This window comes from Ceratotherium simum, chromosome 31 (assembly GCF_057802395.1).
Source record: "Ceratotherium simum simum isolate JZ-2026a chromosome 31, ASM5780239v1, whole genome shotgun sequence".
Classification (NCBI taxonomy): domain Eukaryota; kingdom Metazoa; phylum Chordata; class Mammalia; order Perissodactyla; family Rhinocerotidae; genus Ceratotherium; species Ceratotherium simum.
In genome coordinates, this window is record NC_141930.1 from 33,753,903 (window position 1) to 33,777,851 (window position 23,949).

The following is a 23,949-nucleotide window of genomic DNA, read 5'->3' on the forward strand; positions in this document are numbered from 1 at the left end:
ATGTCATCTGCAAATAGTGACAGTTTCACTTCTTCCTTTCCAATTTGGATCCCTTTTATTTCTTTCTCTTGCCTGATTGCTCTGGCTAGGACTTCCAATACTATGTTAAATAGGAGTGGTGACAGTGGGCATCCTTGTCTGGTTCCTGTTCTTAGAGGGATAGCTTTCAGTTTTTCACCATTGAGGATGATATTACCTGTGGGTTTCTCATATATGGTCTTTATTATGTTGAGGTACTTTCCTTCTATACCCATTTTATTCAGAATTTTTATCATAAATGGATGCTGGATCTTGTCAAATGCTTTCTCTGCATCTATTGAGATGATCATGTGATTTTTGTTCTTCATTTTATTAATGTGGTGTATTACGTTGATTGATTTGCGAATGTTAAACCATCCCTGCATCCCTGGAATAAATCCCACTTGATCATGGTGTATAATCTTTTTAACGTATTGTTGTATGCGATTTGCTAGTATTTTGTTGAGGATTTTTGCATCGATGTTCATCAGTGATATTGGCCTGTAATTTTCTTTTTTGTGTTGTCCTTGTCTGGTTTTGGTATCAGGGTAATGTCAGCTTCGTAGAATGAGTTAGGAGCTTCCCCCTCCTCAATTTTTGGAAGAGTTTGAGAAGGATAGGTATTAAGTCTTCTTTGAATGTTTGGTAGAATTCACCAGGGAAGCCGTCTGGTCCTGGACTTTTATTTTTGGGGAGGTTTTTGATTACTGTTTCGATCTCCTTACTGGTGATTGGTCTATTCAAATTCTCCACTTCTTCTTGATCCAGTTTTGGAAGGTTGTATGATTCTAAGAATTTATCCATTTCTTCCAGATTGTCGAATTGGTTGGCATATAGTTTTTCATAGTATTCTCTTATAATCTTTTGTATTTCTGAGGTGTCTGTTGTAACCTCTCCTCTTTCATTTCTGATTTTACTTATTTGTGCCTTCTCTCTTTTTTCTTGGTGAGTCTAGCTAAAGGTTTGTCTATTTTGTTGATCTTTTCAAAGAACCAGCTCTTGGTTTTATTAATTTTTCTATTGTTTTTGGTCTCTATTTCATTTATTTCTGCTCTGATTTTTATTATTTCCCTTCTTCTACTGATTTTGGGCTTTGTTTGTTCTTCTTTTTCCAGTTCCTTCAGGTGCATTGTTAGATTGTTTATTTGAGATTTTTCTTGTTTGTTGAGATAGGCCTGTATCGCTATAAACTTCCCTCTTAGAACCGCTTTTGCTGTATCCCATAAGTTCTGGCATGTCGTATTTTCATTTTCCTTTGTCTCCAGGTATTTTTTGATTTCTTCTTTGATTTCATCATTAACCCAGTCGTTGTTCAGTAGCATTTTGTTTAATCTCCATGTATTTGTGGCTTTTCTGATTTTCTTCCTATAGTTGATTTCTAGTTTCATACCGTTGTGGTCAGAAAAGATGCTTGGTATTATTTCAATCTTCTTAAATTTATGGAGACTTGTTTTGTGGCCTAATATGTGATCAATCTTGGAGAATGTTCCATGTGCATTTGAAAAGAATGTGTATTCTTCGGTTTTTGGATGGAATGCTCTGTATATATCTACTAGGTCCATCTGTTCTAAGGTGTCGTTTAAGGCCAATGTTTCCTTATTGATCTTCTGTTTGGATGATCTATGTGTTGGTGTAAGTGGAGTGTTAAAGTCCCCTACTATTATTGTGTTACTGTCTATTTCTGTTTTTATGTCTGTTAATAATTGCTTTATATATTTAGGTGCACCTACATTGGGTGCGTAGATATTTACAAGTGTTATATCCTCTTGTTGGATTGTTCCCTTGATCATTATGTAATGCCCTTCTTTGTCTCTTTTTACAGTTTTTGTTTTAAAGTCTATTTTGTCTGATATGAGTACTGCTACCCCAGCTTTCTTTTCATTGCCATTTGCGTGGAGTATCTTTTTCCATCCCTTCACTTTCAGTTTGTGAGTGTCTTTAGGTCTGAAGTGTGTCTCTTGTATGCAGCATATATATGGGTCTTGTTTTTTTATCCAGTCAGCCACCCTATGCCTTTTAATTGGGGCATTCAGTCCATTGACATTTAAAGTAGCTATTGATAAGTATGTACCTACTGCCATTTTTTAACTTTTTTATTTTTTTTTCCTCAGTGTTTAAGTAGTCCTTCTCTGTTCCTACTTCTTCTATACAGAATTGATGGTCACTTTAGTTTGACCTCTGTCTAAAAGCTGTACTCTTTAACTACCCTCCTCCCTCCTTTTATGTTTTTGATATCATATCTAACCTCTTTTTGTGCATTTGTATCCATTACGTTCTAATCGTGGAAATAGATAATTTTTCCTATTTGTGGTCTTCTTTTCCCCTTAAATCAGTCCCTTTAACATTTCTTGTAACACTGGTTTCTTGGTGACAAACTCCTTTAATTTTTGCTTATCTGGGAAAATTTTGATCTCTCCTTCCATTTTGAACGATAACCTTGCCGGGTAGAGTATTCTTGGCTGTAAGTTTTTTCCTTTTAGCACTTTAAATATATCGTGCCATTCTCTTCTAGCCTGTAAGGTTTCTGCTGAGAAGTCAGCTGATAGCCTTATGGGGTTTCCTTTGTATGTAACTTGACATTCTCTTGCGGCTTTTAGGATTCTCTCTTTATCTTTAATTCTGGACATTTTGATTATGATGTGTCTTGGTGTGGGCCTCTTTGGGTTTATCTTGTTTGGGGCTCTCTGTGCCTCCTGTACCTGGATGTCTGTTTCCTTCCTTAGGTTAGGGAAGTTTTCATCTATTATTTCTTGAAATAGATTCTCTGCCCCTTTGTCTCGCTCTTCTCCTTCCGGGACACCTATAACACGGATGTTAGTGCGCTTGATGTTGTCCCAGAGGTCCCTTAGACTGTCCTCACTCTTTTTAATTCTTTTCTTTTACCTGTTCACCTTGGGTAATTTCTTCTAGTCTTTCTTCCAGCTCACTGATCCGTTCTTCTGTATCCTCTACTCTGCTTTTGAGTCCCTCTAATGAGTTTTTCATTTCCAGTATTGTATTCTTCATTTCTGATTGGTTCTTTTTATATCTTCCATTTCTTTGTTGACATTCTCACTGAGTTCATCTATTCTTCTCCCCAGATCAGTGAGCATCCTTAACACTCTTAGTTTGAACTCTCTGTCAGGTAGGTTGCTCATTTCTGTTTCACTTAGTTCCTTTTCTGGGGTTTTGTCCTGTTCCCTTACTTGGAATGTATTCTTTTGCCTCCTCATTTTGCCTCTTTCCCTGTGCTTGTGTCTACGTATTAGGTAGGTCAGCTACGTCTCCTGCTCTTGGATAGGTGACCTTATGTAAGTGATGGCTTAGGAGGCTTCCAGTGTGCTTCCCTCAGTTCTCAATGTTCCAGCGGTGGCCCCTATGTGGGCTACGTGTGTCCTTCTATTGTGGCCTGTTAGCTCTCCCTATAGGCGCCCAGGGAGGCTGAGTTATGCTCCTGGCCAGCTGTTGTAATGCTCAGCTGCTTGTAGTTGTTGTGGGCCCTTCAGTCTCTTTATCAGGTGTGGGGAGCCCCAGCACAGTTGGCTGTAAGTTCTAATACCACATTTGTGTTGCAGTATTTCTTTTAAGTGAGTAGGCCCACAGTGTGGCAGGTTGTTAGGCTCAGGGCCTTAGAATTGCTGTAAACCTCTAGCCTATTAGGTCTCTTGTCAGCTCTCTGAGGATTGCAGCTGGGTGGGGCTGGCCTCAGGCACAGGAGCACCCAATTGTTTCAGGCTTTGGAAGGTGGGGCAAACCTCCTATGTGGGTCTTTGAGAAGCACAAGTCTTCTGCAGCTGACAAGCCCTGCCGCCCAGAGGTCCACACACACAGTCAACACAGTCCTGCCCGTGTGAGCGCCCGACCTCCCCAAGCGGGCCCAGTCTCTCCACGGCGGGAGCCCCACACTCCGCCACCACCCCACACTCTCCACCCGCTCCTTGTGCACACCCTGCCCCGCTCAAGTCAGCTCAGTTGCCAGGCTGCAGAAAATCCAGTCACCAATCTATGCAGGCCCACACGTTGCCTGAGGGCTTGTTGTTAGGTGGGGCCAGTCTCTAGGGTGGGCTGCCTGCCTTGGCTGAGCTGGATTAAATCGGTGCTCTAGCGGGTGGAGCAGATCCTGGGCTAGCAGGCCTCAGGGAGAACTCCAATGGCGTCTGTGTCAGCAGGCTCACACCAGGCCACAACAATGGCCGCCGCCAATGTCCCAGTCCCTGGAGAGGTCTCACCCCTCACCGAGATGCACTCAGGGCCTATTAGGTGAGTCTCTTGTCACCAAAGCAGTGTGCACCTTTCTTTCTGGTGATTTTAGGATGCTTTCTGGCACGGGTGAGTTTGTGCGCGGGCCCTTTAAGAGCCAGTTTTATCTTCTTTGTGAACCGGGTTTTCTGGGGGTGCTCCCCAATGCTTTAGTAGCAGGCAAGGTCAGATATTATGCCACTGGTGTCGATTGTGCTGGGTCCACAAAATGCCCACAGCGGGGGCGCTCCCCGGCTCAGGACCCCGCGCCTCCAGGGAGGCTGCGGACCTGTGAGCTGCTCCCGGCGGCCGTGACGCTGGCGGCTTGTGAAGGCGGCGTTTTTCCTCTCCGGAAGGGAGTCTCTGCCTCTTCCACCCCAGTTAGGATTGTCCGTTGTTGCAGGAGTTCCTCTCATCCAGTTTTCAGTTCTGTCTCAGGGGTAATTTTTCCACAAGTAGTTGTAAATTGGCTGTGTCCACGGGAGGAGGTGAGTTCAGAGTCTGCCTACGCCGCCATCTTGACCTCCATTTACTTTTAAAGTGATTATTGATACGTATGTACTTCTTGCCATTTGGTTAATTCTATTCTGGCTGTTTTTAATTCCTATGTTCCTTTTACTTCTCTTGCTTTCTTCTTTTGTGATTTGATGTTTTTATCTAGTGGTCTGTTTGTATTTCTTTTTCTTTATTTTTTCTGTATCTATTATAGGTTTTTGCTTTGTGGTCACCATGAGGCTTACATGAAACAACTTATATTTATAACAGTCTATTTTAAGATGGTAACAACTTAAGTTTGAATGCATTCTAATGCTATATGTTTTTATTCCCTTCCCACCAAGTTTCATTTTTTTGATTTCACAATTTACATCTTTTTATCTTCTGTAACAATTAACAAATTATTATAGGTATAGTTATTTTTACTCTTTTTGTCTCTAAACCTTCATACTAGCTTTATAAGTGATTAACCCACAACCTTTAAACATTAGATTATTCTGAATTTTACTATATATTTACCTTTATCTGTGTTATTTATTCTGTCATCTGTTTTCCTGTTACTAATTAGTGCCCTTTCATTTCAGCTTAAGGAAGTCCCTTTAACATTTCTTGTAAGACTGGTTTAGTGGTGATGAACTCCTTTAGCTTTTGCTTGTCTACAAAACTCTTTATCTCTCCTTTAATTCTGAGTGACAACTTTGCTGGGTAAATTATTCTTGGTCAGCAGTTTTATTCTTTCAGCACTTTGAAAATATCATGCCACTTCCTTCTGGCCTACAAAGTTTCTGCTGAAAAATCTGCTTAGTCTTACAATGTTTCCCTTGTCTGTAACAAGTTGTTTTTCTTTTACTGCTTTTTAAGATTCTCTTTGTCTTTAACTTTTGGCACTTTAATTATATTGTGTCTTGATGTGGGTTTCTTTGGGTCATCTTATTTGGAACTCTCTGGGCTTCCTTGATTGTGTCTAGTATTTTCTCCATAAGCAGCTTTACCAGAGACATATTTGCTGTAAGTATTTTCTCTGCAAACGTTTTCTCCATGAAACTAATTGGCCATAAGACAATTTTGCCATAAAAGTTAAAATAATAAAAAATTTAAAAGGGACGTTAAAAAGGACACAATGAAAAATGAATAAAAAATTAAAACAACTTTATTATGAAACACAAAATATTTGAGTATGTTTAAATTGTGTGTAGATTCACATCAATTCTGGCAAATAACTCATTTTATTCTGTATGTTGTACCTAAGCACTTCTCTTGGAAGTCTCTTATTCATAGTGTTATACATTTATTTTTTGAGGTCATCTTGGCTCATAAGGTTGTGTAAATTTCAGGTGTACATTATTATTATTGTATTTCAGTTGCTGTATAGACTGCATTGTGTTCACCATCAATAGTCTAGTTTTTATCCATCACCAAAAATATGTGCCCCTTTTCTCCTTTCACACTTTCTCCACCCCCTTCCCCTCTAGTAATGACTAATCTGTTCTCCTTATCCATGTGTTTGTTTATTTTCCGCATAAGAGTGAAATCATACAGTGTTTTTCTTTCTATGACTTGTTTTGCTTAGCATAATTCTGTCAAGGTCCATCCATGTTATCACAAATGGCATTATTTTGTCTTTTTTTGTGGCTGAGTAGTATCCCATTCTGTTTATATACCACAACTTCTTTATTATTTCATCCATTGATAAGCACTTAGGTTGTTTCCAAATCTTAGCTATTGTGAATAATGGTGCAATGAACATGGGGGTACACAAATCTCTTTGAATTGCTGATTTCATGTTCTTTGGATAAATACCCAGTAGGGGAAGAGTTAGATCATATGCTATTTCTATTTTTAATTTTTTAAGAAATCTCCATATTGTTTTCCATAGTAACTGTCCCAGTTTGTATTCCCACCAGTAGTCTATGAGTGTTCCCTTTTCTCCACACCCTCTCCAACAGTTGTTATTTCTTGTCTTTTTAATAATAGCCATTCTGATAGCCATGAAGTGATATCTCATTGTAGTTTTGATTTGCATTTTCCTAATACTTAGTGCAGTTGAACATCTTTTCATGTGCATGTTGGCCATTTGTATATCTTCTTGGGAAAAATGTCTGTTCAGATCTTCCATTGGGTTATTTGTTTTTTGTTGTTGTTGAGTTGTATGAATTGTTTGTGTATTTTGGATATTAACCCCTTATCAGATCTATTATAGGTAAATAATTTCTCCCAATTGGTAGATTGTATTTTCATTTTCTTGATGGTTTCCCTAGCCATGCAGAAGTTTTTAGTCACATGTAGTCTCATTTGTTTATTTTTTCTTTTGTTTCCCCTGCATGAGTAGATATGATATCGGAAAAAATACTGTTAACACTGATGTAAAAGAGTGTATTGCCTATATTTTCTTCTAAGATTTTTATGGTTTCAGGTCTTACCTTCAAGTCTTTAGTTCATTGTGAGTTAATTTTTGTGCATCATATAAGATAATGGTCTACTTTCAATCTTTTGCACCTGGCTGTTAAGATTTCTCCAGCAGCACTTATTGAAAAGACTTTCCTTTCTCCATTGTATCTTCTTGCTCCTTTGTCAAAGATTACTCTCCATGGATGTGTGGGTTTATTTCTGGGCTCTTGATTCTGTTCCACTGATCTGTGTGTCAGTTTTTTGCCAGTACCTTGCTGTTTTGATTACTATAGCATTGTAGTATATTTTGAACTCATGGAGTGTGATACTTCCAATTTTGTTCTTTTCTCTCAGGACTGTTTTGGCTATTTGCTGTCTTTTGTTGTTCGATATAAATTTTAGGTTTCTTTCTTCTATTTCTGTGAAGAATGTCATTGGGATTCTGATAGGGATTGCATTAAATCATAGATTGCTTTAGATAATATGGACATTTTAACGATATTTATTCTTCCAATTCATGAGCATGGAATATCTTTCCATTTCTTTTTGTCTCTTTTGACTTCTTTCAATAATGTCTTTTAGTTTTCAGTGTATAGGTCTTTAACTTCCTTGGTTAAATTTTTTCTTAGGTATTTTATTCTCTTTTTGCAGTTGTAAATGGGATTGCATTCTTGACTTCTTTTTCTGATCATTCACTATTAGTGTATAATAATTCAACTCATTTTTGTATGTTGATTTTGTACCCTGAAACTTTGTTGTATTTGTCGACTATTTCAAACAGTTTTCTGGTGAGTTCTTTAGGTTTTTCTACATATAGAATCATGTCATCTGCAAACAGTGACAGTTTTACTTTTTCCTTTCCAATTTGGATCCAATTTATTTCTTTTTCTTGCCTGATTGCTCTGGCCAAAGCTTCCTGTACTATGTTGAATAATAGTGGCAGGAGTGGGCATCCTTCTCTTGTTCCTGTTCTCCGAGGAATAGCTTTCAGATTTTCACTATTGACTATGGTGTTGGTTATGGATTTGTCATATATGGCCTGTATTATATTGAAGTACTTTCCTTCTATACACATTTTATTGAGAATTTTTATCATAAATAGTTGTTGGATCTTGTCAAATGGTTGCACTGGATAGAGTATTTTTGGCTGATAGTTTTTATCTTTCAGTTCTTTGATTATACCATCCACTCTCTCCTAACCTGCAGGGTTTCTGCTGAAAAATCCTCTGAAAGCCTGATGGGGGTTCCTTTGCAGGTTATTTTCTTTTCTCTTGCTGCCCTTAATATATATATATTTTTTGTCATTGCCTTTTGACAGTTTTAATATTATATACCTTGGAGAAGATCTTTTTGCGTTGATGTAATTAGAAGTTCTATTAGCTTCATGTACTTACACATCTATTTCCTTCCCTAGGTTTGGGAAGTTGTCAGCTATTATTTATTTGAATAAGCTCTCTGCCCCTTTCTCCTCTTTTCCTTCTGGGATATCTATAATTCTTATGTTACTTTTCCTAATTGACTCAGATATTTATCAAATAATTTCTTCATTTTTAGAAAATTATAGTTCTGTCTCCTCCTCCACCTGAATCATTTTCAAGTTTCTATCTTTGAACTCACTAATTCTCTCTTCCATAAGGTCCACTCTATTTGTAATGCCTTCTACATAATTTATTTATTTTTTTGGTGAGGATTATTCCTGAGGTAACATCTGTTGCCAACCCTCCTCTTTGCTGAGGAAGATTGGCCCTGAGCTAACCTCCGTGCCCTTCTTCCTCTATTTTGAACATGGGATGCCACCACAGCATGGCTTGATGAGCAGTTCATAGGTCCGCACCCAGGCCTACGAAACAGAGCAAGTGAACTTAATGACTGTGGCACCAGGCCAGCCCCTTTACATTATTTTTTATCCCATCAATTGTCTTCTTCATATCCAGAATTTCTGTTTGATATCTTTTTAGAGTTTCAATCTCTTTGGTGAAGTTCTCCTTCTCTTCATTAATTTTATTCCTGAGCCCATTGGACTGTCTTTCTGAGATTTTTGAGACTCATTGAGTTTTTTTCTTTCAGCTATTTTGAATTGTCTGTCAGTTTTATTGTAGTCTTCTGTGAATTCAGGTTTGTTTTCTGCAGAGTTGTCATCTTCCTTCTATTCATTAGTGTTACTATAGTTCTTCATGGTTTTTGATGAATTGATCCTCTGCCAGTGCATTCGTGGTAGTAACTACCTTTTATTATTTGGGTACGGCCTTGGTTACTTTGGTTTTGAGCTGCTTCTGATTGTATTTGAGAGCCTGCACTTTCCACCCTCCACTGCCTCTGGCAGAAACATTGTCAGTACCCTCCTTGTGCTGCTTGTGGCTCTGGGGTTGCTGGTGCCTTACGGCTTAAATGTCACTTCAGTCTCAGATGATGCCATCAGTGTCACTAGGGAGCGAGCACTTCTGCTGCTTCTGGGGTCATCTGGGTCTCATATTCCTCCACTGACTGTCAGTGGTCTCAGATGCTGCTATTCTGTTCAGCACCTGCACTGTTGCTCCTGAGCTGTCTACGGATGCTGGTTGCACTGCTGCCAGAGGTGCTGGGTTCCCAGGTGTTGCTGTCACAGACAGGGGCCTGGTGACCTGGGGAGTTTTATGCAGCCCCTGCTGCTGTTGGAGCTGTTGTTAGGGGTGCTGCCACTGGGGTCTGTGGTTCTTGATGCTTCTAGTTGCAGATTCCATCTTCCAGCACTGGGTGTAGGCAGGAGCTGTTTATTTTGCATCTGCCCTGCCTGCTCATGTTTGTGTGGGTTGGGCTGCCACCACTGCTGCTGCTCCACCAACAATCGTGAAGATAGCACTGATGTTCCATCTCTGTCACCAGTCTACAGGCATTTGCACTTGGGGTCACCACTGGCTGCTGCTGGCTGCCTCCACAACTCTGCAGGGGTTCACACGTGTGGGGCCAGGCCACCCTTGCTTGCACTCACAGTCACATGGGCTGCTGTGTGAGGATCTACACCATGGATCACTGCTACCAGGGGAGGGGGAGTGGGCTGCTCCCCTACTTCCACTGCTTCATGGGGTCTAGTCCACCCAGCTTCAGATGTATAGCTACATGGATCCTGTTGTTCTGTGGAGGGAATCCTCTGTTGGTCAATCAACGTCTCATTAAAATTTAGAGGGGAGAGACAAAGGGAACAACTCTGCCATGATGCTGATGTCACACCTACATATTTTTTTTTGCTTGTTGATTTTTCTCCTCATTTGGCAATCATCATATTTTTTCATTTTTGCTAAAATTTTTTTCCTTCAGTAAGACAGTGTCAGTTTCCAAATACTAGGACACATATTTGTAAGTGAGCTTTATATTGCATTGTGAAAAGCCTTCTACACTGTTGTTTGTTCTTGGAATATTGTCACATGTCCATTGATGGACGTTCCAAAGTTCTATGGGAAATATGGAGATTAGATTTATGTAATATAAAAGTGGAAGCTCTGTGTCAGTGAAGAAATGAAACCAAACTGTCAACCAGTTTTCTTATCTTTGACAGTAAAATTACCTTACAGCCAAGTATTTATACACCAAAAATGTTTGCAGTGAAAATGCTTGCAGCAAAGATGTCTACAGCAAATGTGCTTATGGTGAAAGGAATTAGAACCTCCTGGATCTGGATGTCTGTTTCCTTCCCCAGGTTAGGGAAATTTTAAGCCATTATTTCTTCAAATAAGTTTTCTCCTATTTACCTTTCTCTTCTCCTCCTAGGACCCCTATAACGCCAATATTGATCTGCTTGATGTTGTCATCATTCTCTTAAACTATCTTCACTCTTTCATTCTTTTTTCTTTTTGCTGTTCTGATTGGGTGAGTTCCACTGCTCTGTCTTCTATTTCATTGATCCTTTTTTTGCTTCATCTAGTCTGCTGTTGATTCCCTCTACCGTATTTTTCAGTTCATTTATTGTGTTCTTCAGCCCTGTGACTTCTATTTGGTACTTTCTTATATTTTCTGCCTCTTTGTTCAATGTCTCACTTTGTCCATCCATTCTTCTCCTGAGCTCAGTGAGCATCTTTATGACTGTTATTTTGAACTCTTTATCAAGTAAATAACTTATCTCCATTTCATTAAGGTCTTTTTTTGAGGTTTTATCTTATTCTTTTGTTTAGAACATATTTCTTTTTTTTCTTCATTTTCCTTGACACTGTGTGTTGGTTTCTATGCATTAGACAAAACAGCCACCTCTTCCAGTATTCAAGGTACGGCCTTGTGTAGCAGATGAACCTTGTCATTAACCTTGCCCTAGCTCCTAGTTTTCTCTCAAACCTTCATGGTAGTCCAAGCATACAGTTTTATTTTTAATGGCTCCCAGTAGTTGAGGGTTTGTTAAGATGTTTACATGTCCCTAAAGGGAAGATCTCAGTAAGCGTCTAGACTCAGGACGATTAGAAGCCAGAACTTCAAGCAGCAGCTTCTTCTGCTCTCTCTATTTTTTTTAATTGAGGTAACACTGGTTTATAACATTATATAAATTTCAGTGTACATCATTATATTTTGCCTTCTCTACAGACTACATCATGTTCACCACCAAAAGTTTAGTTGCTGACAGCAGCTTTTATAGTATGCAAATATATCTCTTTCAGAGGAAGACTGGGTGATGGGGGTTTGTCTGCTCCTTTTGTGATGAGCCCTGAGGTGATAGCCACTTAAATACTGTTTCTTTCTTTGCTATCATCCTGTTGAAGTCATAAACACAAGCCCCACCTGCCCCTAGAGCCAGGCAATCAAGGGGTGTCCCCTGAGTGGCAGCACAAGAACTGTGGCACCAGACACAAACACCAGCACACCAGATGCACATACAAGCTCCCCTCTGGGAGATACTGACAATCTGGTGTTCGGCAGAGGGAGAGTGTGATTATAGCACCTGCCCTCTGAGGTATGTGGAGAGGATTATAGTTGGCCTTTAGATGTGTGTCTAGTTAGAAGCTTACTCCTCAGTCCACATCTATGAAGATAAGCTAATAGCCATCTTTCACAGAAAGACTGGAAGCCTCAGTCTGTTGCCTCTATACTTTGCTCTGGAGGTAATAGTGAACTTTTTCTCCATTTGTTACAGTCCTGTGTGACCCATGAGTATAACTCCTACTGCCCACCAGAGCCAGATGATCTAGAGATGTCTCCTGGGTGACAGTCGCAAATATTGAAGTGCCAGAGCAAGGCAGGGGGAGAGATGGCACCTACAAACCTCCATTTTTGGAGAGCATTTTAGTAGGCCTATAGATGTCTGTTGAATTAGATGTCTGCCCCTAGAACTGATTCTTAAAGATAATAAATAAGCCTCTTTCACAGAAAGTCTCAGCATTTTTCAGTCGTGTGCCTCTGTGCTTGGCCCTGGGGTAGGTAAGTCCACACATGAGCTCTTGAAGAACTATTTGTCAGTTCACTATAGCCTTGTGGGTCTCATGGATGCAAGCTCTATTGGCTTTCAAAACTAGATGTTTTGGGAGCTTGCCTCTCAGGTGCAGGTCTTAAAAGTTAGGGTGCCAAATATGGGGTTCAAATCCTTCACTTCTTAGGGAGTAGCTCTGGTTTGAGTTTCCTTCTGATCGTGGCCATGCTGGGGGTGTGGTTTATGGCACGACTATGTCTCAGGCTGTCCTACATGCTTTGATGTATTCTTTTTTGTTCATTCGCCCAATATTTAGGAGTTGCTCAGCTAGTTTATGAGTATTTTTAAGAGGAAATTTTTCCATATGTAGCTGTAGATTTGGTGTGTCCATGGGAGGAGGTGAGTTCAGAATACTCCTATGTCACCATTTTGAGCCTTCCTCCCTGAGTTACTGTAGATTTATAAGAAGTATTCAAATCACATGTCTTCAAAATATGTCTTTTTGTAAATTGTTTGGCTATTGTAGGTTCCTTGCATTTTCCTATGAATTTTAGAATTATCTTGTCAATTTTTACTAAAAAGTCTATTGTGATTTTTCTTGATATTGTGTTGAAACTATAAGTCAATCAGGGAAATGGTAAATGGACTACATTATAATTAAGAATGTTTGTTCATCCAAAGAAACACCATTAGGAAATGAAAAGGTAAACCACATAGTGGTAAATGACATTTGCCATTAGTCATTATCTGGAATATATGAATAAATCTAACACAATAGAAAGTAAGTACAAAATAAGAGACATTTCACAGAAGTCAAGTGCATAAATCCTCTCTCTTCAAAAACCCCAATGCAGTAATACTGTACATACATGCAGCAGAATAACCAAAAATGTTTTTTAAGTAATAAAACTGACTGTATTAGTCAGGGTTATCCTGAGAAAAAGGTAGGGGAAAGTCAGAGACAGAGGGAGTGAGACAGATGGAGAGAAAAAGAATAGAGAGAGAAAGAGACAGAGCGATTTTAAGAAATTGGCTTATGTAATTGAGGGAGCTGTAAGTCTGAAATTCGTAGTGTTGGCCTCTGGCTAGAACCCAGGTAAGAACTGATTTGTCATCTTGACTCTGAAATCCGCAGGGCAGGCCAACAGTCTGGAAACTCAGGCAGGGTTTCTATGTTGCAATCTTGAGGCAGAATTGCTTCTCCTTTAGGAAACCTCAATCTTTACTCTTAAGGTCTTCTATTGCTTAAACAAGAACCATCCAAATTATGGAGGGTAATCTCCTTTATTTAAAGTCAACTAATTGTAAATGTTAATCATATCTAAAAAAATATCTTCACAGAAACCTTTAGACTAGTGTTTGACCAAACAACTGGGCACCATAGCCTCACCATGTTAACACATGAAATTAGCCATCATTTTGAAAATATCAAATGTTGTTGAGAGTGTAAAGTGATAATATTTCTCATATAATTCTGAGGGAGTGGATGAAAATTATTTAAACCACTTTGAAGAATTGTTTGTTATTATCTAGTAAAGCTAAACGTAAGCATATTTTATGACCCAGCAAGAGTAAGTCTAGATATGTGCAACAAAAGACATGTATAGTCATGTCCATAGAAACATTATTCATGACAGCCTAAAACTCAAAACAAACAAATGTCCATCTATCATCAGTAAAATGAATAAATAATATTGGTGTAATTATTCAATGGAATACCATACAGCAGTTAAAAAGAATAAGCCAGTATAAACTCAACAATATGAGTGAATCTCACAAACAAATTGTTGAGTGAAAGAAGCCATATATCGACTACATACTGCATGATCTGTTTTCATAAAGTTAAAAAGTAGGCAAAATTAATCTACTGTGTCAGAAGTCAGGGAAGTGGTTTTGTTGGGGAGAGAGATACTGACTGGGATTTCTCAAATGATGCTAATATTATATTTCTTGATTTGGATAATAGTTACCTGTATGCCTTCATTTTAGGAAAATTCAATAATTTATGTTATAAATTGCTCACATTTCTATATGAATATGATTTTTCAGTAAATAAGCTTACCAATAAACATTAAAACAGTAAAAATAATTTGGGAGAGAATAAAGTTAATAAATTGCTGTTGAATTTGGCAGTTTTGTGAAATATTTTTTATTTATTCCATTGATAACTTCCAATGAAAATGCCTTCATTTGAAAATGTCTCAAAAAATCTGTTTTAAATGAAAAAAACATATTATTTCTCCATACATCCACAATTAGGAGTTTTTTACCACTTAAACTAAGACTTGATCAGATAAAAATGAGTAACAGCATAAACTTTTAAAACAAGAAAAGATTAGGGTCTGGCTCAGTGGTGTAGTGGTTAAGTTTACGAACTTGGCTTCTGTGGTGCAGGGTCCGCAGGTTCAGATCCAAGGCGTGGACATACTCACTGCTTATCAAGCCATGCTGTTGCGGTGTCCCATATAAAGTAGAGGAAGATGGGCATGGATGTTAGCCCAGGGCCAATCTTCCTCAGCAAAAAAAAAAAAAGGAGGATTGGCAACAGATGTTAACTCAGGGCTAATCTTACTAAAAAAAAAAAGTTAAAAAAAAAACAAAAACAAGAAAGGACTCAACTTAATTCAAAACATTCATTATGAGAATGAACATGTATTTATCTGGAGTGAGTCAATTCCAAAAAATGGCAGTTTGACTAAACTGTAACCATTTTTAAGAAAAGATTAGCTATAGGCATAGGGACTAGAAATAAGAAAAAATGAAGTCAAGAGTTTGTCGGGTGGCCAGCCCGGTGGTGCAGTGGTTAAGTGCATGTTCTCTGCTTTGGTGGCCCAGGGTTTGCAGGTTCGGATCCGTGGTGCTCAACGATGCACTGCTTGTCAACCATGCTGTGGCAGGGTTCCCACATATAAAGTAGAGCAAGATGGGCACAGATGTTAGCCCAGGGCCGATCTTCCTCAGCAAAGAGAGGAGGATTGGATTGGATGTTAGCTCAGGGCTGGTTTTACTCATAAAAAAAAAAAAAAAAAAAGAGAGAGTTTCTCAGGAAAAAATTCATTTGATAATGAAATCATGTCAGTGAGCGTTTACTGTAAGCATATGCATGCAAAACAATAATAGAAATGATGAAAACACTTTCATTTATACTATATCATTGAATTTAAAATTACTGACCATTCCTTTCCTATTATAGTCATTATTATTTCCCTTTGTCTTTTGAGAAGATATTCAACTTTTTGTGTCCAGCCTCTATTGTTTGCTATAAAACTAAATTCACTAGGAACACCATATTTTGATATTGTGTTTCCCACAATGCACATTCTCATTCTCTCTCTCATTCTTCCCCTTCTCTCTCTCTCGAGGTATCCATACATTATTAAGATAGCTGTATAGCTAGATAAATAAATGGATGAATGGATAGATAAATGGATGGATAGATACATACATACATACATATATATATATAGTTATATAGACAGACAATACACTTGACTATCTTATTATCCAGTTCACATGGTGTAAAACTTTGGAAAACATTCTTATATAATTAAAACATAGTATTTAGATGTTTCCATATCCAGTATTAATCTCATTTTCTTAATCATGTAATTGATAAAAAATAATACATTTCTAATTTGTAAATGTTTTGTTATAGACGTTTATAAATAATTAATTTATATCTATAGATTTCAGCCTATGTGAATGTATAAAATAAATATATACAATATATGCATTATTTATTGGTATAGGTAGATGTGTATTTATATCTATCTATAGAGAGAGATATATAATTCAAATTCTTTCCTAAATTCTGCAAGATAAGTAATATTACTCTGGTTTAACACATCAATAAATCAAATTTCATGGTGGAAACACCAATTATAAGGCATATGTGATATAGTGCGAACACATGTATTCTATTAATAAAGAAAAGCTCAAACATAATCATCATTGCACTATTTTATTGTCATAATGTAAGTAAAAGCTCATGATATTTTGACAATGTTTACATTTTATGCATTATAAAATATAATATTAGAAATATAATATCATACTAGTTGATATTAGCATATTATTTTTATGCTACACATTTTATTATGTTATCAATCCAACCTGTGCTGGGGTTTTTGTTGTCATTATTGTTGTTACAGCACATATTGCATGGTGGGATGTTAACATGAATAACCCAGAACACTGCTACTTAGCTGTCAATAGATTTTTTTCAAAAAACATGTCTGTGGACATTTGTAAATGTGTCACACAAGCATTCAAGCATTTCGGTTTCATTTAAGATTCTTAAATCTTTTCCCCAAAACAGAGCATGTTGTTCTGTTACTGATGCAGTGACAATTTGTGCTGACTCAGTGGCCACGTCTCTGTTATCCCGTCTCATTCATGGCAACTTCAATGATGAATGTGCACTCAACTCCACTTTCTCACGTCGTTGGTAATGACATTTACTTTTATGACTTGAAGATGTACCTATGTTCCTCTTTTAGAACACAAATCATCTTTAGACACTAGGCACATTCTTATTCAAGTAAAAATTAAATTAAATTTATCATTTATCACAATTACATGAAATCTTTTATAACACGTGACATTTAAGTTGGCCTATTTCTATTTTATGTATATATTTTTGTACTCAAGAGATTGGGAAAGGAACTGATACTAAATGAGTAACTTGTATCGCAGAGTTTGATTAAATTAATATACTTAATCTCAAAACAACAGTCATTATAATAAATAATATTGTAAGTAATATAAATAAAATTATAAATTACAAATAATATATTATAAATAATAAATTATTATACAAAAATAAGTTATATATAAATACTTAAAATAAATAAATAATGAGAATGAGGTTTGGAGGTGTTAGACAAATTATACAAAGTCACAATGTTAATATATGTAGGCGTTCTTATTTAAATTCAGAGCTGCAAAATTCACAATTCTGTGTTCTTTGTAACCTTAAAAATACACAAAACCAGCAATAAGCATAAGAGATAAATGTGTGCTAAACATATACGTACCCAAACCACAGATGTTTTCCTGCTCCTCATTACCCTAATTCTACGTAAACCATATTAGCTTATACAGATTTCTGTACTCTCATATAATCATGGGCAAACATCTATGTGTGTGCGTATACAAATCCCATATGCCATTGCTTTATAAAAACGGAATCATATTACATATATTTTGCAATAGATTGTATTTCTTAATTAGAAATGCTTTGTGGAAATCACATCAGCTTTAATCAGCTGATACAAATCTAACTCATATATTTTTAATGCTGAATAATATTCACAGTATTAACACACCATAATTTTCCCATTACTTGTATATTGTGGCCTTTCCAATTTGATTTCTTATTTCTAGTATCTTTATGTGGTGTGGTCACGATATTTGATTATGCTGGTCTCCCTAAATGAATTGGGAGTATTTATTTTTTTAAATGGCCTGAAACAATGTAAGTTACATGAAAAATTATCTGTTCTTCAGAAGCTAAATAATATTTCCTAGCTATTCTTGGGTTCACTTTTATCATTTCTTTATTTTGTTATATCATTCATTTTCTAGGCTTTCAAATATTATGCCATAGAGTTATTTACTTAATCTCTTAAATGTATCTATATTTATGACATATATATTTTTTTTACCTAATCTTGTAAGTCTTTCTTTTTCCCTCTTAATTAGGGTCATGGAGAACCACTGGAGCCAGTGACATCCGTCCTCAGATATGATCAAGTGACCTGTCTCTTTGGGCAGTTGGCTACTTGCATGGAGAGTCTCAGGCCCCTTCAGATTTTGCCTCATCTCACACCGTGACTGTCTCAGATTCCCCTGTGTGATTATTGGTCTTAATCACAGCCTCCATTGACCCATGAAGGCCTGGAGAAATTTTCACACTAAAATTTTCAAATAATATTTACAAACATAATGTAAGAACTTTCCAGAAACAAAAGAAAATTTAATCCAGAAATTAAATGTCTTTACCTATAGAAATAAAATGGGATCATTATTACAGAAATGCTGTAAAGGTTATAAATATTGACAATGTAGAACTGATATAAATAATAATAGTTTGGAAGAATTAAGGGAGAGAATATTGAGGATAGAGTAATTAGGCTTACTTCTTCATCTGTATAAAAATATCAAAGAGATTCATTGCAGCATTATTCACCATAGCCAAGAAGTGGAAGCAACCTAAGTATCCCTCGACTGACGACTGGATTAAGAAATTGTGGTATATATATACAATGGAATACTACTCAGCCAAAATTGTCCCATTTGCAACAACATGGATGGGCCTGGAGCGTATTATGTTAAGTTAAATAAGCCAGAAAGAGAAAGACAAACACTGTATGATCTCACTCATATGTGGAATATAAACCAACACATGGACAGAGAAAACTGGACTGTGGTTACCAGGGGCAGTGGGGGTGGGGGGCGGGCACAAGGGGTGAAAGGAGTCATATATATGGTGATGGACAAACAAAAATGTACAACCCAAAATTTCACAATGTTAGAAACCATTAAAACATCAATAAAAAAATAAATAAATAAAAAATAAAATAAAATGAACTGTAGGTAATTTAAAAAAATCAAAGAGATTAGAATTATAAATTCAGGTAATTAGAGGTATAAGTATATCTAAATATAAATTAAAATAATATGATCAACTAAAATCAAATTATTAAGGAAAGGGGGAGTGGAAATGCATTATTTGTTTATTGACTATTTCAGGGATGAACACTTAAATACATTGCATTGGAAACATAAAGTAGGAAATGTGTTATATCAGGTTATAAGTGTAAGGTAGCACTAGAGCATAACTGCAAAGCTTCCAAATCACCAGAAGTCCAAACCACAATAGAGCAAAGTAACCACAGATCATAAAGGGAAAGGAAAAAAAAGAAATAAACAGAAACAATAAAACAGAAAGCATAACGGAAAGCATGGTGACAGAAATAATGTAATAAATTTAAATGGAGTAAACTTATCTCTTCAAAAAGCTATATTCAGATTGACTCACCAAGAAAATCTCTGAGTAGGCTGTATTTGAGAGACACAAAATTACTCAGAATGGAAAATTACTCTGAACAACATTCCTCAGAATGGTTGCAGGAAAAAGTTGGCAACGTCATAACCAAATCATTAAAACAAAGATTAGGAGCACTGAGAATTCATAACCAAATAAAACTTAATATTCCTTTCTCTTCCTTATATTTCTCATTTCTCCTCTCAATCTTCATTCACCTAATGGAAGAGGTTATGAGTGGAAGAAAATAAGCTACACAGCGAGACATACATCCATTAGAAACTGACAAATTTATAACTGAGCTAATAATTTGTCACGAGGAGAGCTTCAGGACAGACAACAATTAATTCTCCACTCTTCTTTTGAACACCTCCAAATCCATTGCTATTGCTTTTGTGGATATTTGCCAACTCTATCCATCATGTTCTTTCTCACTTCCTCTGTTGTAAGCTCTGAGAACAACCAGAGATAAATCAGCCCTCCACAGTTGCCTAAATCCTCCTGTTAACTAATCTTTCTGATAGACTAGAGAATTAAAGAGAGAATAAAAAGGAAATATACAATGTAATAATGTATAGTCCAATTACAAATAAATTCCAAATGAGAATATGGAGAAGTGTAAATATTTTCTTAAATGTGTTATCTTTGTCAAGAATCTAAATTAACAAACTTGAAATGTGAACTGTCAGAGGGTTATCACTTCCATGGGAGACTGCATGATCATAATTTAAATTGCCTTGTATTCATATTCAGTATTATAGGGCAAGCTATGTTCAAGGAGTACGTTATGCATTTCCAAAAGGTTGATATGAAAAACAACAGGGACAGACCTAGAACAAAGAAATATTTCATGAGTAAGAGATAGTTGGGTAAATAGTATAAATGATAACACATTGTCCAAGAAAAATAGCCAAACTATTCTAAGTAAGGGATACCATCCCAAACCACACATATAACAATGTAAGAGCAAAATAGATGTTGACAGAACTGTTAACTTGATCCTAACTTTTATGATGATGCAGCCCTAATTCGAGTCTAAAACAACATAAATATAAAACTCTCTCTTTGAAGGTCTTCTTGTTTTCAAGGGTTGACTTATTTTACAAAAAGATTGGCTAGATGAGTGAGTGTTGTCACAACGAAGGATTATCTCAAATGGTTCACATTATGGTAGAGCATGGTGATAAATAATACCCAAAATGAAAATTCTTTTTCACTACATGAAGTATATTTCTTATTTCTTCTGATTTTTCATTGATTATTTTAGCATACTCAGATTAATCCCTTGAGAGTTAAAGATCCATCCAAGTAATTAATACCTTGGATATACTTAAACAGATGTAATAGATTTTTTTAATAAGCAAAAACAAATACTCATTTGCATTTTGAGGAAAAAACTTTTATACGTGTGCAAGTGATTAAAGGAAAATTATTGCAAACTAATTAATATTTGAGGAACCATGGTCTTCTATAATTTGGTAGTAGACCTCTGCCTTTGTAATGTGTCAATCTGTCATGCTGAGCTACATTTTCCAGATTTCCCTTTCTTGCATTTTTCCATTTAGGGCTGCCACAAGAGACATTTTGCACAGTCTTTGGAAAGCAATTGTCCACCAGCAAGCACACTGCTCATTTTTTGTTTTTTCCCGTGAGGAAGATCAGCCCTGAGCTAACATCTGTTGCCAATCCCCCTCTTTTTGCTGAGGAAGATTGGCCCTGGACTAACATCCATGCTCATCTTCCTCTTCTTTATATGTGGGATGCTGTCACAGCACAGATTGATGAGTGGTGTGTATGTCTGCACCTGGGATCCAAAGCTGCAAACTCCAGCTGCCGAAGCGGAGCATGCAAAGGCAACCACTACGCCACAGGGCTGGCCCCCAAGGACACTGATTTTACGTTTCAAAGGTAGGTGCAGGAGCATCAGGCGCTGTTGCAACTCAATCATGTCATTGCCTATCTGCTGACTCATCTCATTGTCATGGAGCAGCCACCAGGCTGCAAACAGGCCACTTCCCCAGTGAGCCCTCCTTCAGTCTCTCTGACAGCTCGCAGGTGCAGGTTTAGCTCTGTGATAAAGGGTGCCGGCCTCTCCTGAAGAGTAATCATCCAATGATTAACGTGGAAAGTGCAAGATGACGTGATTTCAGTCCTTCTTAATGGATTCCAGTACGTTTGTTCATACTCGTGTTCTACTTTATCCATGCTCTCCCCTACTTTATACCATCTTCCTTCCCCATTGCCAGCCCTACAGACTTCAAGCTCCAGTGCTACATGCAAAGACAAAAGACTTGCCGAGACTCTTGAACCAGCTTTCAAAACTGGGTAAGGTCAAGTCCCTATAAAAGAATCCATAGACACACACACATACACATATGTATATGTATACATACATGTATATATATATAGTGCATATATCCTGGTGGTGCTGCTATACTATTTGAATTCTGTTTGATACATCCACTAAATGTTTGTAGAAACATGAATAATTGACGAGAATTAATAAATGTTTTCAAATTCAGATGGCAATTTTAGTGTAAAAGAAGTCAGACTTGTTTATTTGGGTGCTTTTCACAGATGCTTTTCACAGCCATTCAAATAACTCTATTGGTTGTGGAACTTGCTGAGTATTCAATTCTTGATAGTTGAAAAGAAATATTTGTTAGAAAGGACAAACTCAGACTGTCTCAATCACAGGGAAACCAACTAGAATTTGTGATCAGTCGGAAAGTTGATGCTACAAAGAACTTTAAGGATCATATCATTCTCATTTGACAAAAAAGGAAAAGGAAAAGAAAACAAAGTTTGTTGTTGTACAAACCGTACAACTGGTAGATAAAATCTGGAGTATAAAAGATGAAATCACAGAGTAACCAAGTGCCCCTGACGAGGTATCAGAGCCCAAGTTAGTAGATGGAACGTGGTGTGAGATCCAGGGATCTTGAAACCAGTGTTCTTTACCTCACCATCATCAACAACACTAACCACAACAAAAACAAAATGATATACGCTGGCTTATTTTTATGACTAGGATTTGAGGCACTTTGGTTACTTTATGTTATTCTCAGTTCTTTTATTCTTCTCTTTTCAAAAATTAATTTATCCATTAGTTAAAATGAATATTTCTGTAAAATAAGCTTTCAACTTTGAGTTTTTAGGGCCAAATTTGATTGTGAAAGAAAGTGCTCACAATAGCTAGATCATCTACAATCTTTGAAAATAAATTATTTGGAAAAATTTCATTCAATTACACATACACACTTAGAAATAATATTTAGGCAACGCATTTAAATATTTTCTCCTTCCAGGCTTCCCAGAATAAAAACAAATTTTAGAAGGCCTTCAAATTACCCAATTAAAGGGAAAAAGTTTTATAATTTACATTGAATCTAAGTCTTCTGGTCCACAGATTATTTTTTAAACCATTTTATAGCTATGTATCTAATTTTCATTCATTTTCTTTTTCTTCTAATTTACAAAACTATTTATTTTATTCTTGATTAGTCTTGGAAAGTACTGATTTTTAAGTGTGGGATTTTTAAAATATGTAACTATTGTGAAGAAAACAAACTTATTATGTTGAATATTAGATGCATAAAAATTTGCAAAAAAAAATACAAAGAATTCCATCTATCCTTCCCCCAATTTCTCCATGTGATAACATCTTACACAACTACAATATATTACCAAAACCAGGAAATAGACATTAGTACAGTATTATTAACTCAACTGCAAGCCTTACTCAAATTTCATCAGTTTCTCATGCACTCCCAGTTGGGAGAGGGGAGGAGTTGATCTATATGAAATGTTACGACATGTGGAGATTTCACGTTGCCACTGCCATCAGGATGTAGAAAAGTTCCATCAGCACAAAGTAACTCCCCTGTGCTACCCTTCTGTAGTCACATTCTCCAAATGATAACCCTGGAAACCACTGATCTAGCCCTCATCACCATCATTCTGTCATTCGGAGACTATTACATAAATGTAATCATACAGTATGTAACATTTTTAATGGCTCTTTTCCCTCAGTATAATGCCCTCAAGGTCCTTCCAAGTTGTTGTATGCACCAATTTTTCACCCTTTTTATTGCAAAATAGTATTCCATTGTATTGATGTGCCACAGTTTGTTTATCCTTCATCCATTAAAGACATTTGAGCTGTTTCCAGTTTTTGGCTCCTCGAGTCCTTTGGGACCCCAGGTAGGTACTGACCACACGGTGAGTCTGTGCCGTGGCTGAAGAGCTCAGAAATCCCCCTGTTGTCTAAGAGAAATGCTCTCGAGCCTCGTCCTTGTTCCCTCTGGAGAGAGAGGACTGCACTTGCACACTGGAGTGCAAGCAGATCTTCTCTGGGCAGTGGAAGAAGAGGTCCTTATCTTTAGTATCTTAGAATGTCTCTGGGGAGGGAGAAGTT

At 36.9% G+C, this 23,949-nt stretch overlaps 1 long non-coding RNA gene across 2 annotated transcripts; it reads left to right on the plus strand.

Annotated features, from left to right (window-relative positions):
* The first annotated feature begins 4,102 nt into the window (after positions 1 to 4,102).
* LOC147913062 (uncharacterized) lies at positions 4,103 to 18,901 on the plus strand. Of its 2 annotated transcripts, XR_015549286.1 has the most exons (3): positions 4,103 to 4,257; positions 16,803 to 16,931; positions 18,188 to 18,901. It is a non-coding gene; the product is annotated as an uncharacterized LOC147913062 (long non-coding RNA). The 2 variants fall into 2 exon arrangements; XR_015549287.1 differs by lacking the exon at positions 16,803 to 16,931.
* Positions 18,902 to 23,949: the final 5,048 nt, after the last annotated feature.